This window comes from Mustela erminea, chromosome 17 (assembly GCF_009829155.1).
Source record: "Mustela erminea isolate mMusErm1 chromosome 17, mMusErm1.Pri, whole genome shotgun sequence".
Taxonomy (NCBI): domain Eukaryota; kingdom Metazoa; phylum Chordata; class Mammalia; order Carnivora; family Mustelidae; genus Mustela; species Mustela erminea.
Window position 1 is genome coordinate 3,175,381 of NC_045630.1, and position 19,758 is coordinate 3,195,138.

A 19,758-nucleotide genomic window follows, 5' to 3' on the forward strand; every position below is an offset into this window, starting at 1 on the left:
CTTTTTACTAACAACATCACCCAGTAGAAGAGACACCTAACTCCAGATCTTCAAATCCAACTAAAAGTGACCCACTATAGCAATGTCACATTTAGTCATCTGTGCCCAAGCTCTTGAGGAAGAAAGCAGAGCTGAGATGTCTTTATTAGCTCGTTACATGATATAATGTGATTTTTTTCCACATATTAATTTTTAGATGAGAAATCACACTCAGAGAAGTACTTTCCCTGGGTCACAGAACAGAGATTTGAAGCCAAACATATGCAACCCTAATGCCCAGCCCTCCTCACCAGTGGCCTTAAGAGCAAACACTTCCATTCACTTCTTACCACCTTGATTTGCTTTATGAAAGAAGCTCCAAGCCAGACACCTCCTTCCTACACTGTGAATAGACTTCTAAATTCTGAGCTCATCACATGCCATGACCCCAGTTCTTGAAAAACAAGACGCGTCATGAAAAAGTCACCGCAAGTAAACCATTTTAAATGGGAATCGAAATTTCATAGTAACTAGTCCGGGGAGAGTATCTGGGTTTTATGATGATGGGAACTTGAGAAATAAAGCCAGAAATTATAAAAATAAATTATCTTAGTCTGTTATTTAACCAATTTTTTATTATAATTGTAGACCCGTACATCCTCGCTTAACCTCTATCTATAGTGAAATGAGTGTTTTGGACTCGGTCTTCACTCTTTATTAACTGTCCAGAACCAGGTGAAGAAATTAGCTACTTAGGCGTGGGGACTCCAAGACCCCAACACTGTACCCTAGCAAGCTGCTATTTAACTGTATCCCTATGTCCCACTGTTGGCTTTTCTTTCGGAGTTATATTTTGCTAATGCATCATCAACATGCCCAATAAAAAACCCTCTACTCTCACATTCCTCCCCTTTTATTTCTCAGCTTGCCATTTTATCAGCTTCCCACCTCAAAGGGTCATCAACATGCTTTAGCTCACCTGCTGACTCTTCCTTGGAAACAGAAAAGAGCTGTGGGTAAAGGCCAGCAGGAGAAGCCTGGACAGGTCCACAGTAATCCAAGCCGCCATCACCTCTTAACCCTCTCAGCAGCCTAGGAGGAAGGTACAGTTCTTATTACCCTCATTATACAGATGAGGGAACTGAGGAACAGAGGTTACTTAATTTGCCCAAAGCCACACAGCAACTAAGGGACTGAACCAGGGCAGATCTTTGTTCTGGAGACCCCGCAGTTAAGTACATATCCCTACAGAAAAGGAAAATTTTCCTCACCCCCTTCAAGGTTCCTGGCAGAGGCTGAAAATTAACCTGCCAAAGCCAGATTAATAGGAGAAAAGTGTGCAAATTTTGTTGCATTTTTACACACACACAGGAGCCTTTACAAGAGAATGAAGGCCTGGAGAAGGGACAGGAGCAGGAAGCTTTATACATCCTGGATAAAGAAACCATGCAATGTAAAGAACTGACAAGACGGAGAGGTTTGGACTAGGGGTTGTAAATGGTGAAGGAGCTAGGAAGGTAAGGGTTAGTTTAACAAGGCTGGTTTGTACAGACTTCGAAGCCTCACATTCCCTGTCTTTGGTGATGATGCTGTCTTCCTTTCTCCTGGTGCAGAGAGGGTATCCTTCGCATGGGGGATTCGTCACCTATTTCAGGGAAGGGGCAAGGGGTTGGGGGAAATCAGAGTGACCTTCCAACCTCTGCCATTTTCCCAGATCCTTCCAGTTTAAGGTACTCAATGTGCCAGGGTGCCATGTTTTGGGATAGTGTGTCCTGTGTCATCCTAAAGTTAGACATACAGGTGAAAATGAGGGTTACCTGCTCACACTTAAGAATAATTACACAAAACAGAGAAATAAGGCCAAAAGAATACTTGCATACCCTTTTGATGTCCCACAGAAGCATTGTTGAACAATCCCCTCAAGGATCATTTCATTTTCTGGGAGAATTTACCATTTTCTGACTTTTCTATTTACTTTTAATTAGAGGCTCATATTCTGCAAAGTTATGTTAACTTTTTTATGTCCAATAAAGATGCAAATTATTTCTCTCTAGTAGAAGAGATAATCCCAAAGGTTATGGTCTATTGCCCTGTAAAACACTAATCAGTTTTGCTTCTAACCTAGATCATCTATTCAAAGATTTCTTTCTTTAACTGCCTATGAATACCGAGTTCCATAAATGCTCTTTGAACTGCCCTGATCGTTGTACTGGTTCCCTCACTGATTAATGAGATGATTAAATCTTTGACAGCTATCCATTCTGCATTTCCAAAAAATAAAGTTGTTTTTTAACTTCTGAAAATTACACACTCCAAAAGTGGATGAACCATTTACAAGGGTTCCTCTCAATAAGTCTTTTTTGCTTATTTAAAGCCTAACAGACTAGGATTCGAATATGACCTGGCCCACTCTCTAGCTCAACTCTTAAAGTCCCACTCTATGTCCAGGGTAAATATTTCTACTACACAGAGTTTGTGTGGGCATCAAGTGACATAATATATCCAGTACCTAATACAGCACCTGAGTTCTAGGGAGTGATTAATACACACATCACTTGCAATCCACCTCCTCCCAAGGGGATGCCAGCAAATGTCTCACAACTGGCCTTCCAAGAGAAAGTCCTGTTTGCGGTGCTTGCAAATTTCCATAGTGCAAATACTCCCAGGGTGGCTGATTTCACCCCACCCACCAACCTGAATGCAGAATTTGGAAGAAATACCTACAGTTGGTCCTTGCACAAGCTGACCCACTGTCCTCCCATTCTTCACCTGGTAATGTCTTCTCCTCTTTCAGATCTCAGCTCAAACACCTCTTCATCAGGGGAGCTGCCCTGATCCTCAGACGAGGTCGTGTCCTATTATTTTTTTCACTGTACTGTGTGTCTTTGCTTCAAACCCATCTCGTACTTTGTAATCATGCATTTATGATTATTAATTACCTCTATCGCACCCATTAGACTGTAAGTGCCAGGAAGACAGAGACCCTATCTGTTTTGCTCTCCATTTTATCCTCAGCACCTAAGTCAATATGTGGTGCAAAAAAGGGGCTCAATAAATATGTGTTGAATTAATCAAGCAAATAAGCAATTAAAATGGACAGGTGGGTGGATGGATAAATGGATGCATGGATGGATAGATGGATGGATGGGAATGAGTTTTGTCCCTCTTCCAAATTTTGCACAGTTTCTCCCCTTCTAACTGGGGCTCAACCTGCCTCCGAATGCTTTTGTATGAAGTTGCTCAAATCAGTCTTCTTTAGAAGCAAAACATTCTCTGGTGGCTAGAGAACCACAGTACAGTGGCATGCTTCCTGAATGCCTAGGATGTCCTGAACAGCAGACATACTTCATCTGCCTACTCGACGCCCAAGGACTAAGTGTCACTTGATTTCTTCAGGGTTGAGTCCCATCAGTGAAATAGATAGTCCAGTGCCAGCCACGCCTCCACGGACTGTGAGCTTGCCGTGCACCTGCTGCGCCTCCAGAGTCAGCCTCTGTCACTGAGGCAGTTCTCCCGAGTCCCCCTGAAACTTCGATCCACATCCGATTTCCTCTCCTTCTGCCTGTGTTCCTTGCCACTGCTCATACATAATGCCATCTATCCAAGCTACAGATTAAGATCAACATTTGCTCAGCTTGACTCTTCCAGAGAAATCATTTTTATTTGTAATCAGAAATATTTTCCCATAGTCAGACATTACCATCTCCATTATCTACAGATATATTTTTTTGAAGATGGATTTTTTTCTTTTTTGAGGGGGGAGGGGCGCCTGGGTGGCTCAGTGGGTTAAGCCTCTGCCTTCGGCTCAGGTCATGATCTCAGGGTCCTGGGATCGGGTCCCACATAGGGCTCTCTGCTCGGCAGGGGAGCCTGCTTCCTCCTCTCTCTGCCTACTTGTGATCTTTCTCTCTGTGTCAAATAAATAAATAAAAATCTCTTAAAAAAAAAAAAAAGCGAGAGTGAGAGAGAGAGAGCAGGGGTGAAGGGCAGAGGGAGGTAGGGAGAAAGAATCACAAGCAGGCTCTGGCCCAGCACGGAGCCTGAAACAGAGCTGAATCTTGTGACCCCGAGATCACAACCCAAGCCAAAATCGAAAGTTGGCTGTGTAACCAACTGAGCCACCCAGGTGTCCCTGAAAATGGATTTTAAAAAATGCACTTAATTCAAATATATGAAAAATGATGAAGAAAATAATTTAGGTGACACAGACTTAAATACTTGAAGTAGATATTCCCCATTGGGAAAAATGCAAAGCAAGGCAGAAGGCAGCAAGCTTTTATAGGATAAAGAAAAAGAGGAGAAAACTAGAAAACATCTGACCGGCTGGGTCACAGAGTCACACCTCTTTAGGAGAAGGAACAAGGAAATAAGCGTGGAGCACAGAGCTGGCTTAGCATCTGGGGACGGTCGACCGGCACATCGTGTGCCCACTCAAGTGGAACATTTACAAAAACACGAAATTTTTCTAAAACAGTTTGCTAACATGGCACCCCAGGCAGGAGTGGCCTAGAAATTTATTTCAATGAGTGTAAGGAGTTATTACTGTCAGTGAAGGACCTAAGTGCACTATTTAGATCTTCTTACTCAGGCTTTACCATATACAAATCTAGACAAAAAAATAATAACAAAGTTTAAACAAAAATAATTTAAATGTGCGAGGGATCAGTTTATGTGATATCATATTATGATTTACAATAAGAAACATCCTTTTGGTCTTGTCCTTATTTCTGGCACAGTTTCTAAAACCCTGGGAACTTCCCAAGTGACAGAGTGAAAATATGTCTTTTGGACCCATAACAAGCCCTGTTCCACCACACCTGAGTTTATGTTAGTGCAGTGACTTTGGAAAGCCCCTAAGAATGAGGAATGGTTGCCAGGGGAACCAACCAAATAATTAGTGGGTTGCAATTTCAGCTGGAGATTGAGTTAATAGTGACTAATGACTAATGCTCTAACCAATTTGCTGTAGTGGAACCTTAAAAACAGGAAAAAAAAATAAAAGGACAGGGTTTGGGGGCCTTCTGGGTTGGTGACCACATGGAGATGCTGGGAGAGGAGGGCCACTCCCACAGAGGGCACAAGAGCTTTGCACCCTTTCCCTTTTAGGGGAGGAAAAACTTCTCCTTCCCTCAAGGTCTTCCAGGTGGCTTAAAAATTTAATTGACATGGGGACACCTAGGTGGCTTGTTGGTTAGGCATCTGCCTTTGTCTCGGGTCACGATTCTGGGGTCCTGGGATGGAGACCCTAGTGGGGTGCCCTGCTCAGCAGGGAGTCTGCTTCTCCCTCTGCCCCTCCGCCCTGCTCATGGGCATGCGCTCTCGCTCTCAAACAAATAAATAAAATCTTTAAAAAAAATTTAAATTGACATGAGTCCTATTAACAAGAGACAAAATCAAAGTTCTATTACATGTGCACAGAGGCCCAATAATGAAATTGAGACCCAAAGAAATGAAAAAGGCAGGCAGATTTTATACATCTTAGACAAAGAGAAATCTGTAAGGAATTGACAGAGAAAAACTTAACTTTGAGAGCTCCATTTAGTAAGGAATTCTAAACAGAAGGTTTAGAGGGTGGTAAATCTGTTAAAACAAAACAAAACAAAACAGGTTTGTTTACCCAGCTTTTTGGCTCTGAATTTCCTATCTCTGATGCTAACGAGGCCTCTTTACCTCCTGGTGGAGGGACGGTACCTTTCACATGGGAGCTTTATTTCTTGCTTTCTGGTGACAAAGGGGAGTGGAAAGGTCAGACTATTTTTTTGCCTTAGCTACTTCTTAAGTCATTTTGATTTAAAATAATCAATACGCCAGAGTGGCACATTCTGGGCTGGCCTGTCACTGCCCAATACGACCCATGCCTTACCCTATGCATCTGGTTGTTCCTGAGTTAGAGCCTTTTCTAATAAATCAGTAACCTAGCAAGGACATTTTTGAGTTGTGTGAGCCATTCTAGTAAATGAAGAGAACCTGAGGAGGGCATGGGAGACCCTCCAATCTATAGCTGGTGGGTCAGAAACACAGTTGACAACCTAGACTGGAGATCGGCCCCCTGTGTTGGGGGTTGGGGTGGAGGGAGTCTTGTGTTCCAGAACTGCTTGATATGAGGAGAACCCACACACCTGGTGTTAGAAGTGAGGGAGTGTTTGTAGCAGAGCATTAAGGACAAAGGAGACACGTGGGGCACCTGGGTAGCTCATCTGATTAAAGCTCTGGGTTAGGCTCAGGTCATGATGCCTGGGTCCTGGGCTCGAGCTCCGTCTACATAGGGCTCTCTGCTCAGTGGGGAGCTTGCTTCTCCCTCTGTGCTCTCCCTCTCTCTCTCTCTTTCAAATAAATAAATAAAATCTTAAGAAAATAAGAGCAAAGGAAACCCAGAGGAGTGTTTTTACTTTATAGGACAATGCAAGTCACCTAAGTCAATTGATTGGGGTGAATCATTAGATTCATGAGACTGTAAATATTTCATGAGGCATTGCAAAATTCTTTCTGACAGATTTTTGCAATCTTGACCATTTAGCACCCTTATGTACAAAGTGTGACCTGCAGGCCATATGCCGCCAACTGAAGCTTACGGTACAGCTTGGGATCTAATCTGAGGAACCCCGACTCCTAGTAATGGACAACTGATCTACTTAGAGAAACTCAGCCTGGGGGTGCCTGGGTGGCTCAGCTGGCTAAGCGTCTGACTCTTTATCTCAACTCAGGTCTTGATCTCAGAGTTGTGAGTTCAAGCCAGTGCAGGGCACCCTGTGGGAGCCTACTTGAAAAAAGAAAGAAAGAAAGTCAGCCCAGCCCTAGTTTGACCCTTGCTGATCAGGTATTTCTGATCAGAGTTCACCAGTGGGGAAGGACCAATAAAGTGTCCAACCTGCTGTGTGTGCAACTTCCTGGGAGTGGCAAGTGAAAAATCCAGTCTGGTCCTCAACTTGAGCCTTTCTGAGGGGTCATGGTTCAAGCTGGCGCTGAAGCAGTTTTCCTCAGAGCAACAGGCTATGTGGCTTTCTACTTCCTTGGCTGGGAATGAAATAGGGTTCCAGGGATAATCCATAATTCCACATTTTTTAAATATGACTAGAGTCGTTTTATCACTTGTCCTATGATTTATATTTTTTAAAGTATAATTTAAATGAATGAATGCAATTTTAAGAAGCATTACGAGGCAAATCACATATTGCAAGGTCGATCAAGGAAATTAAAAATAAACCTGCTGTAAAAAGTCTCTTGCTGACTAATAAAATGTGTTTCAAAGCTCGGTATTACCATTAGATACTTCCGCCATGCAACTTCTGAATATTTATCTCTCCGAAAGGAAATCCTTCAAGTGAGGGAGACATCATTTTAAATAAAAGGAGGAAACTTCAGAGATTGCATTTCCTAGTTCAAAAGCAGTACATGTAGAAACTTTAGAAGGAAAAAAGTAAGGTATTCGTTTTCTCGGGCGACCCTTACCCACACGCGTTCTTACATCTTGATCCTCTCCAAGCTGAGCTCGCTAGAGCTCTTCAAGCAGGCTCTGGAGTCCCCTCGGGCACAGCAATCAGCGCGGCGGCCACGCGTCCTGCAGGACAGAAACAGAACGACCCACACCCCGCCCCAGGCACAGAGTTCGTCTGACCTCACTTCGCTCACACCAGGCCATCTGGTCTCCCTCCACCATCCTCGCTTAATTTGTAGGTGCCCGGCAGGGAACAACAGTCAGCACGTCAGATGTAACGATCCACTGGCAACAGCCCAAACAACAACAGACAAAAGGGGGAAAAAAAGACCAAAGCAAAGAAGAGAAGCAACCGAGAAGTAAGAGCGGCAGGAACTGCGGCTCCAAGAGAAGGCGGCGCGGGCATCAGGTGGGAGAACTGCGCCAGCGTCGTCGTCTGGAGAACCCGCCGACTGGAGAGAAGACCAGCGGCCACTGCCAGCAGCGTTCCGGGGTCCCCACGCCTCTGATGGTCTGGGAGGGCAATGCTAAGTGCCCACCTAGAGCTCTAATCAAGGCACATTAATTGGACGACATCAGCTTCCTCTGGGAGGAAATCTGGTTTCTGGCAGCGGCTGAAAGGGGAGGAACCCGCCGCGGGTGTAAAACCGATGAAAGCAAACTCAGAAACGACCTTTTCAGTTAAAAATAAACTGCAACACAGGGGCGCCTGGGGGCTGCGTCGGTTCCGTGTGCGACTCCTGATCCCGGCTCGGGTCGCGATCTCAGCGGCGGGAGCCCGACCCCTGCATCAGGCTCTGCGCTGGGCGTGGGGCCTGGTTGGGATTCCCTCTCTCCTCTTCCCTCTATACCCCGTCCCCGACTCGCAGTCTCTCTCTCTGTAAAAAAGTTGAAAATAAGAAAATATAAATAACCTGATTTTTGCTTTTGTGACTGCCAGCGAGGTGCTCGAACACGCAGAGAGGGCCGCTCGGCGGAACTGAGGCGGCTTCCGGCCGGCCCCTTGTCTCGAGGTCCTTTTCCGGGCATCGGGTGGAATCGGTCTGACTGAAACGTCTGCTTAGCCGCGGCGCGGAGAAAACACGTTCTTGTGCTTTTTTCACGTCTTTAAACCGCCCCAAACCGCAGGAACCGCCCGACGCGGCGGGGGCGGGGGCGGGGGCGAGAGCGGGCGGCGGACGCTCGCAGCCGAACCCACCGCGGCGTCGACTCGGAGCAGAGCGAAGAGCAATTCTGTTCAAGTCGAGGGAAAAGGAGCCGCTCGAGGAAAGAGGATCCCGGCCGAGGCGCCGCGGCGGGTCTGCAGAGACGAGGGCGAGGCGCGCGGACGGCGCCTGGGGCGAGAGTCCGCGGCGGAGCGACGCGCGGAGGCGGAGGCGGCGGCGGAGGCGTCGGGCCGCGCCGGGAGGGCGGCGCTCGCTTCCTCCCGCGACGGGCGGGAGCCGAACTCCTGACGGAGCGGAGCCCGCGCTGCGGCGACGCTCCTCGCCTCCGCCTCCCGCCGGTGAGCCCCCGTCGCGGCGTCCGACTCCATCTTAAATGAGGGTTTATTTTGTACAAATGGTACAAGAAGCCGCAGAACCTGTGAAAATCTCGGGGCCCAGAGGCACGCGGCGCCGCGGGAGGCAAAGCCTACGGCGAGTGCAGGGGAGACGGGGAGACGGGGCGGGGGGAGACGAGGGGGGCAGACGCGGGCTCAGGGCCGCCCCGCAGGGGAGGCGGGCGATGGCCGGGGAGACGCCACAGCTCCGGGGACCGGACGAGGCAGCGTTTCGGCCGCGACGGGGCCGGGCCGGAGGGCGGACGAGTCCTCGCCGCGCGGGCGGGTCGGGGACCACCACGCGTCCTCCGCAAGCAGGAACTTGCCGCGGGGATTAGAGCCGCGGAGGACGCGGCGGGGAGACGCGGGATCACGTCAGGGTCGTGTAAGCGACGAGTAACCCGAAGCCCCGGTGTGACACGGAAGTAACCGGGGCCGACCCGCGGCACAAGGCACCGTATTCGCGCCGACTTCTGAGGTACGTCGGGAGGCGTCAAGGGACCCGGGCCACGTGGGATTCCCGCTCCGCCGCCGCCTTCCCTCCCACAGCGCCGGGCAGACAGCGGGGGCGTCGCCGTCGGAGGAGCGGCGCCTGTGGCTCGGAAACGCTGCCGAGGAGCGCCCCCTGCCGACGCCGCCGGGGACGCTCGCCGAAGTCGGGCTCCGGGAGGCGGCGTTGAAGGACGCGGAGTGAAGCCTCCCGCGGCGCCGCGGGCCCCGCCCCCTGCGGGGCTCGCCTCGGGCCGCAGCCGCCGGCGCAGCCGTCGGGGCACCTGGCGTCTGTGTGACGCTGTGTGAGGAGACGCCCTCCCGCGCCCTCCCGACCGGCCCTTTCCAGCTTCCGTGTTCTGGTAACTGAACGGCCTGCCTCTGCGTTTCCGGGGACGGAGGGGGACACGATCCCGAATGGATGGATTGGACTAGATCAGTGGATTTTTTGTTTTAAGATTTTATTTATTTATTTGACAGACAGAGATCACAAGTAGGCAGAGAGAGAGAGAGAGGAGGAAGCAGGCTCCCTGCGGAGCAGAGAGCCCGATGCGGGACTCGATCCCAGGACCCTGAGACCATGACCTGAGCCAAAGGCAGCGGCTTAACCCACTGAGCCACCCAGGCGCCCCTAGATCAGTGGATTTTAACTCCCCTGTCGCCTGCTTCAGGGGACAAAGAACCTTGAGTGGGAGGAAAAACTAAAGCCTGGCCTAGCCACAACCCCACGCACACTCCCACTGTTTTGTTTTAGGTACTGGGATACCCAGTAATATTTTTGGGGGGGAAAATGACGCCCTGCTAAAAATTTGGAAAAGAACTAATGGAAAAGAACTCTCCATACAAATGCTAAGGCCGGTGGTCTTGCTCCGTCTCATCCCTGGCTCTGCATCCAGGCTGCGATGCCTCCTGGGTAGCTGGGTCCTCCCATCTAGGACTCCTGGAAGACAGCAGGTTCTCATGAAGAGCGCCCCGGCGACAAAGAACACTGCATCTCTGCACTGAAGTCAGCAGGAGTCTTTCCTGTAATGATGTTCTGTGCATTGACTGATGGTACAAGTCACTAAAAGCAATTCTAGGACGGACCAAAATAGCGCAGTACAAGTAAGCAGGTGCGGATGTTCTGCAAAGACCACACGTACTCCGTAGAGATCTTTCCTGAATGTGATTCCTCTCAAATGAGCTTCTGGCAAAAGTTCAGCTCCCGGCAGAGATGTGGTCAGCTCACGGGATGTCTGCACTTCAGCAACCAGCTCTGCCAACAGCTATAGAAATAGTCGACAATGATGAGAACCCAAACTTCTCACCCGTAGAGCTTGCTTATAACAACTTTAGCTTGAAAGATTAGAGCTCACGTTGCCAACTGCCCAAGCGGTGAAAAGAAAGAATCATAGTAACAGTAAGACTTCAGTGAAAGGTTTTTATTTTCATTCTAGCAGTAGACTTTGTGGTGGGCCCTTGGAGATATTCCAATCACAATATGTAATCCTGGGTGGTTATATTAATTGACCTGCTTGTTTATTTTATCTGAATCAGTTAAATGTTGGACGATACCTGCTGAAAATGAGTACATGAAACAGGTGTGGCCCCTGCCCTCTCGACACTTACGTTCACCTGGAAAGATGGCAGTCAAACAAGTCATCATCAAATAAATGCAAAAGCACAGATTGTGAAAAATGCTTTGAAGGAACAGTCCAGGTAGAAGAACGAGAGAGGGACCTACTTTAAGCTGCAAAGGGAGGTGTTAAGGAAGCTCCTTCGGAGAATGTGACATTTAAACTGAGATGTAAAAAGTACTAAGACTTCTCCAGCTAGAGAGTGAGGGATTAAAGGTATTTCAGGCAGAGGACAGGGGGTAGGAAGTCCCTGAGGCAAAATACTACACAGCACAAGGCTGGGAGTAAGTCACATTGGCTGGCAATCAGTGAGCAAGATTTGGAAGCACCAAAGGCAATTAAGCCAAAGAAATAAGGACCTTATAGGTCATGGGAAAGAGGTCTGCTTTTACCTAAGTATTGTAAACCAAAAGTACTAGACAGATCTTTGTCAACAGCTTTGTTAAGGTATAACTGACTTATAGTTTATCCACTATAAGTCTACAGTTTGATGAGTTTTCATCAATGTCTACACTTGTGCAACCATCATTACAATCACCCAGAAATTTCTTTGTGCCCATTTTGCACCTATTTACTCCGACCCAAGGCAACCACTAACTTGATGTCTGTCTCCATAGTTTTGGTTTTTCCTAGAAATTTCATATAAAAAGAATCAGACACTATGTAGACTTTTCTGTCTGGTTTGCTTCATCACAAACAACATTTCTGAGGCTCGTCAATGTCACGGTGGGTCCTGGTAGTTTGTTCTTTCTGATTGCTGAGCAGTATTCCAAGATGTGCAGGAAACACGTTTATCCATTCACGTTGATGGACATTTGGATTTTTACCAGGGGGTGTCTGTTCCAAATAAGGTCACTGTGAACATTCATCTACAAGTCCTCCTATGGACACGTGTTTTATTTCTTTTGGGCAGAGTCCTAGAAGTGGAATTGTTAGGTTCTGCGGTAAGTTCCTATTTAACTTTAAAAGAAGCTACCAAACTCCTTTCCTGAGTGGCTGTGTGACTCCACATTCTGACTGAAAGTGTACGAGGCTCCCTGTTTCTCTACATCCTTATCAACACTTGTTATTGTCTAGCTTTTTTATATTAGTCATTTTTTTTTAATATGTAATGTATAATTGGTTTCAGGGGTACAGGCATCTTAGCCATACTAATGGGTGTGGAGTGGTATCTCTTTGTGGTTTTAATGTGCATTTCCCTGGCAAATAACAGTGTTGAACATCTTTTCTGTGCTCATTCTCTCTGTGTCTATATTGTTTAGTGAAGTATTTATTCAAATCTTTTGCCCATTTTTTAAGGGGTTTATTTTTTATTTATTTAATTTTTTTTTTAGATTTTATTTATTTATTTGCCAGAGAGAGAACACGTGCACACAAACAGGGGGAGTGACAGGCAGAGGAAGAGAGAGAAGCAGTCCCCCTGATGAGCAGGGAGCCCCATACAGGACTTGATCCCAGGGCCATGGGATCATGACCTAAGCCAAAGGCAGATGCTTAACTTACTGAGCCACCCAGGTGCCCGTTTGTCTTGTTATTGAGTTGTAAGAGCTCTTTATATATTCTGGATATAAGCTTATCAGATATATGATTGTAAGTATATCCTCCCAGTCTGTGGCTTATCTTTTCCTTCTATTATATAGGGATTCAAATAAATGGGGATGACAATATGTGAGTTATGAGGCTATTGCTCTAATACAGGCTAAAGATGTTGGTCTTAATGGGGACCATGAAGGCAGAGGAGAACTGACAGATTTCAGATACATTTGGAAGAGAGAATCCAGATAGACTAGATGTTTGATATGAAGGAAACAATATCAAAGATGCTCGTGATTTTTTGGTATGAAAATAGATTGGACAGAGGCACTATTTTCTGATATGGGGGAGATGGTATGCAAGTCCTGTTTAAGAATGGGAGCATCATGAGTTCAGTGTAGTAAGATGGGACTTGTGGTTTTGAGATGTTTGAGAGACATCCAAACAGAGCTCTCCAGTGACCAGTAAGAAACGAAAATGGGCATCTAGAGCTCAGAGAACATGAGTAATAGTGAACATTATGAATAATAATTTTATGGGCTAGAGTCTTAGAAATAAGATCATTGGTCCAATAGATAAAATGATAGAAACTACTATTAAAAGAACAAAATGCAACTGAGAAAAATGTTAACGATCTTTTTGGCTTTGTTCAGTGATTCGTGAATTGGTCAGTGCCCGATCTAGCAGAAAGGAGCTCTGAAGCGCTGTACCAAGTGAAAGACTTTGACAGGCAAAAGGGAGCAGAACAGGCAAGTCATACTAGACAAAAAGGCTTGTTGGTTACTGCAAGGTCACTCTCCTTTAGGGAATGGCAGGGGTCTGTCAGACAGATTCCCTAACTCGTGCTCATCAGGTGATTCCTGACGGACTGGTTTAAGATTCCATTTCTGGGAGAGCCGAAACTGTTAAGTCTCGGTTTAGTGACATGGGCTTAGTTTTCCTCACTTCATTTTGGCCTGCTGTCCTGTTTTTAACACTATCAAACGCTGTTCGGCATCCTTTCTCCTTCACACTCTTGCAAATCTAGATAGTATCAATTATCGCCCTCGCCACGCAAGGACGACAAGAACCCTGGTTCGGACGCATCTTCTCTCTCTTCTCTCTCTTATTTCCGCAAGTCTACACACTTATATACGCTTACATGACCAATCAGCGAGCAGGGTACAGGAGGGAGCGAATCAGGCTGCGCACCTAAACGAACAACTTCGCTAGCAACCAATGCTGTTTACTTCCTCTTTGGGCGTTCCGCTTAGTCTCACGAGGCAATCCTAACCTGGCAACTAGCCAGGCGCCATCTTTTAATGGCAGAGGCCGCCCTGGCCAGGGGCCTGCCTCCGACAATCAATCTCTTCTTTTTTTTTTTTTTCCAATTATAATGAAAATACACAGCAAGATGGCAGGTGGCTGGAGTGGAAGATCTGGAAAAACTTCATCACCAACCACACTGACCAAACATGGCTTCCTGCTGCAGACAGAAGTGATTTGTCCCTTATCCTACCTGCCTGTCTTGATTCAGAGAAACCTGCTCCTAGCAGGGCTGGGCCCAGGGAGTGCCATTTTCCAAATCTGTTCTCTTCCTGGGAGTCTGGGACGGGCTGTACGGTTCTCCGGCTTCTGAGAACGAGAAGCCGGTAGAGAGAAGGGAAGGATGTTGCAGTCCTTTCTGCCAGCTTCATGCCTGGCCCTGGCCCTGGCCCTCAGTAAGTGTTGATGCCAAAGAGATGAAGCCCCTGGACTTGGGGCAACATAGGCAGTAGGACGCTGAGCAATGAGGCTGGGATGGTCAGGAAGTGAGCAGCACCACAGCTGGTAGAAGCTGGCCAGGAGGTAGCTGACACTCGGAGCATCTCCCATATCCCTCCAGACCACAGTACAGTTGGGGAGATACAGAGGAATCTGTGGAAAGAGGTCGGTTGGAGCCCATAGTTCACCTGTTTTCAGTGTGTCCGTACCCAAGACTTTTTTGCTTAAGTAAGAAAAGATACACAGCTTGCCAGCTTCAGAACCCTGTCCAGACTGAGGCATGGCACTCACTTCTTCCAGTACCTTTATTTCAAATGGCTCTTTATACAATTTCCATCTCTTGTATTTTAATATATAAATAAATGTGAAAAATTAAATCTCATTTTGATTTCTACCTTATTCCTGGTTGAGCAACTGTGATATTGTGATTTGAAATATATATATATGGTCATTCAGATTACCAAAATATATTTCTCAACTATATCTGGTCTTTGAACACAGTTCCTGGCTCCCAGTTCCCAAAACCCTTGGAATTTTCTGAGCAATAAACAGTGGAAACGTCTTTGATCATAGTATTTCATCTCCTGTACTCAGGACTTGCTATAGAGCCATAAAAGTGAAATGGGTATCTTACTATTTGCAAGTTTCTTTCCAACACAACTGGGCATGTTAATGATGTTAAATGATAAAACTGGGATTTTCAGTTCTATTCCCTGACCTCCAGAGAGCAGGGAGGGATAGATGTTGAATCAATTGTGCCTATGTAATGAAACCTCCCTAAAAACTCAAAAGAGGGCACCTGGGTGGCTCAGTTGGTTGGGCGACTGCCTTCGGCCCAGGTCATGATCCCAGAGTCGCGAGATCAAGTCCTGCTTCCGGCTCCCAGCTCAGCGGGGAATCTGCTTCTCTCTCTGACCCTACCTCCTCTTGTGCTCTCTCCCCCTCTCAAATAAATAAATAAAATTTTTTTATAAAACTCAAAAGAAAGGTTTTGGAAAGCCTCTCGGTTGGTAAACACATGGAGATTTGAGGAGAATGATAAGTTCTAATAGGATATGGAAGCTCCATGCCCTTCCTACATACCTTGCCCTATGAATCTCTTCCCTCTGGCTCTTCCTGAATTATAGCCTTTTATAACAAACAAGTGATCTAGTAGTGAAATGTTTCTCTGAGTTCTGCAAGCCACTCTAGCAAATTAATCAAACCAAAGGTGGGGGTTGTGTAAACCTCTCATTTATAACCAATGTGTCAGAAGACCAGGGAACAAGTTAGGACTTGCAACTAGCATCTGAAGCCAGGGAGCTGTCCTGTGGGGCTGAGCCCTTAACCTGTGTGATCTGATGTTATCTCTGGGTAGATAGATAGTGTCAGCACTGAGTTGAACTTTAAGACACCGAACTGGGGTCGGAGAATTGATTTGCTTGATGGTGGTTGTGGGAAGCCCCCTCTCCACACACACTGGAACTGGTCCCACACTTTGGAATTAGATGCAGAAATTTCAGCAACTTTTTAAGCAAAAGGGAAAAGGGCCATTTGTCTTTCTTCCTTTCGGATTCCACAATTACTACTGTTTGTTCGTTTGCTTTTAATTGATGATTTTAAGAGTTCTTTCTGTTATAGAAACATTAAGACTCTGTTTATGATGTATGTTGCAGCACAGATTTTTCTCCCAGTCTGCCTCTTGTTTTTTAATTTTTGTTTATGGTAACTTCAGTCATGAAAACACTTTTAATTTTATAAGCATACTTCCGTTTAGCTATTTCTTTGTGGCTACTAAGTTGGGTGCCTTGCTTGTGCCTTCCCCTCCGAAAAATTACTAAGGCAATCTTTGTTTTATCTTAACACATTATAGTATATTTTCTTATGTTTAAGCCTCTAAACTATTTGGAATTTATTTTATGGCACACTGTGAGATAAGAATAAACTTTTTCTTCTAAATTATACCGGCTTTTCTCAAAATCATTTGTTAAATATTCTATCCTTCATCTTGGTTTTGAAATGCCGCCTGAATATACTAAATTCCCATAAATACACAATTGTTACCGGATTCTCTAAAGAAGATCTAGACAATCTTCTTTACAGTAAGAGATTACAGTAAGTCCTGATAATAAAATCAAGGTATCAGCATATAGGAGTGCTTACCTACTTCTTCGCTAGGGGTCATCGCCCAGCTCAGGGGGAGATGACGTCAAGCCATTACAGAAGAGCTACTTGAAAAGGAAGGTGTAGACTGCATTACATTACATTTACTTCCAACTGAATTAAATTTATCTATTGACCCAGATTTTCATGATGCTATTAAAGTACACATTCTACATTAGCTTCAATAGCTCTGGGGATTCTATGAAGCTGAACGGCAAGGTTCAGAACAGACTCCTGACCACAGAGGCAAAGGCCAAGGAAAGATCAATAAAAACTGCAAATAACTGTGTGCTTAGAAAAGAGATTTTAGCACAAGGGAGTGAATAAGATGTTGGTCAATAATGGAAAAGCAGTGCCTAATTCTGCCTTGTCTTGTAAACCATTTACCTGAGAGACCCCAACTTGGAATTTACCCAGGAGAAGACTCACTGGCCAGTATTTTAGATTTAACAACGGGTGAGTCCAAGGTCTATAATCTGTGGGAAATGGGAAATTGGCCTTTAAGAAATGGAATAGACTGAAGTTTAAATCCAGCCGGATGGGACCATTCTAATGGGGATAAACACAAATAAGTGCTGTGAATTAAAACCACTGAGTCTTGAAAATCCTGGAGGCAGGGAGAGTCCCACCTTTATTTGAGGGCCCTGCTCTGTTGATGTAGTTCTGGAACACAGTGAGGTTTGGTGGGTGAGGTCTGGAGCCCACGACCAAGAAAGAATTCTTGAGACGTCTTTGGTGCAAAATGGCAGTTTTATTAAAGCATGGGGACACCACCCGTGGGCAGAAAGAGTGGCTGCCCTGGGGTGTTGAGAAGTGGCTGAGTATATACCCCTAAACGGGGAGAAAGTGGAAAAGGGAGGTTTCAAAAGGATTTTCATATGTTAAAGAAGACCCTCCGGATGCAGGAGGCCTGGCTATTATCAAGCTAAGATTGTTTTTCCCTCTAGAAACGCATTAACATTAAGATGTTGGGAAGAACACCACACGTGGTCCACCCAGGAGTGGGGGTGGGGGAGGCTGCTGGGTGACTGCTTGTGCTTTGTTCTCCCCAGCCTTCTGCTTCCTCACCACTAGGAGGGTGTTCTCAGACAGAAAAAGGTTTAGAGTTGATTTCCTTATTTGAAGTTCTTCTATTATTCTATTCCTAAGAATGTAAGAATGAAGATTTTGAGTTGAATCAGTTTTTCCGAAGTTTTTATTCAAAAGCAGAGCAATTTACTAAATCCTTTCTTCTCAAAATCCATGATATCAAAATAGCTCTGATAAGTATCATTGTCTCCCTTTTGCAGATGAGGAAAACTGAGGCTCAGGGTGCCTGGCTGTCTCAGCTGGAAGAGACTGCAACTCTTGATCTCTGGGCTGTGAGTTCATGGGGCATAGAGCTTACATAAGAAAGAAAAGGAAGGAAAAACAGAAAAGGGAGAAGGAGTGAAGGAAGGAAGGAAGAGGAAAGAAAGAAAGGAGGAAGGAAGGAAGGTCAGAAGGAAGAAAACTGAGACTCCAAGAAGTTAAACAACATAAAATTAGGGTATGGCATGACCATGGTTGAAATCTTGGTTCAGCTGATTCCACACCAGCTAAAGTAGGTAGGGAATGGATGGAAGGGCTAAGACAATAGATGTTCACTAAGTAGGATGTTCTCCTTATGTGGCAAAGAAACTATTAAAACACTGATTTTAGTGGTGCTTGGCTGGCTCAGTCAGTGGAGTGTACAACTTTTGATCTTGGGGTTGTTGAGTTCAAGCCCCTGTATTGGGTGTAGAAATTATTTAAAAATAAAATCTTTTTTTTAAAAAAATATTTTAAAATTAAATATTTTAAATATTTTAAAAATATTTTAAAATATTTAAAATATTTAAAATATTTAAAAATATTTTAAAATTAAATATTTTTTTAAAAAATATTTTTTTTAAAAATATTTTATTTATTTATTTGACAGAGATCGCAGGTAAGCAGAGAGGCAGGCAGAGAGGGGAAAGCAGGCTCCCCGCTGAGCAGAGAGCCCGATGCGGGGCTCGATCCCAGGACCCTGGGATCATCACCTGAGCCAAAGGCAGAGGCTTAACCCACTGAGCCACCCAGGCATCCCTAAAAATAAAATCTTTCTTAAAAAATGGATTTTATCTAAATTCCTCTACCGAGAAATGAGAGGAAGCAGCAGTGTTTGTTTTCAATAAACCCAGGTACATAAATCATTCTTCAACGACAGTTCCTTATTTAAGAAGTTGATACTTAGCAATTTAGATGACTTTCAATTTATTGTTGTATTTTTTGTTCTTGGGCAACAAAAGGCAGGCTCACTAACCCAGCCTAAGATGCCAATGATTTTCTCAAAATTAATGTTGTTATTTAATGTTGGCAGACCTATTAAATTCATTTTAAGCACATCTTCTTATATGTTATTAAAGATAGGTGAATCTATAGTACTGGGACTTGGTTTTGTGATCAAACAAGCAACAGTTAATGGGCAGTAAAGCCTTAACCAATGTGTGGAATAGGCCAGGTCAGGCTATGTTGGTCAGAGGAGGGATCAGGGCATATGCTCAGGGCATCTGATAAAAACTAAAAGTCCTATTAGGTGGAAAAAGAAGTACTGAATGGGTACTTTCCTGCGTGAGACAATTTTTAAAAAGATAGAACAAAATCAAGGACTAACTGTTAAGAGGATGGAAGAAATAAATAAATCAAAATACCAAGGCAGGTCACCTTCTGTGAAGTGGGGGGACCAGCCGCCCCGCTTCCAAGTTAGGCACCTGAGTCAAGGCTGTCTGTGCATCCCGATGTGCAAAGGTAAGCCCCCCTACCACCAGGAAAATGTCCCTTTGCCCTAAAGAATAGCTCCAATTCGTCCCAGAGGAAGAGGTTTAGAGTCACAGTCCTAAACTGAGACAGTTGCAAGTGATTTCATTAATCCTTTGTTTTCCTAAGCCAGCCAAGTATTTGATTCAGAATATCAAATCATACTCTTCACTTACTCTAAGCAGAAGTCTGTTTCCCATCCATAAAATGTGTTAGCGACGCACGTGGGTGCTTCAGTCAGTTAAGCATCTGGCTCTGGCTCAGTTCCTCAGTTCAGGATCCGGGGGTCCTGGCATCCAGCCCCTCATCAAGCTCCCTGCTCAACAGGGGGTCCACTTCACCCTCTCCCTCTGCCCCTCCCCCTGCTCATACTCCCTCTCTCTCTCTCATCTCTCTCAAAAAGTAGATAAAATCTTTTTTTTTTTTAATGGGTTGACTTGAACAATATCTTGAACCCATCTGGCTCAAGAACTTCCATGATT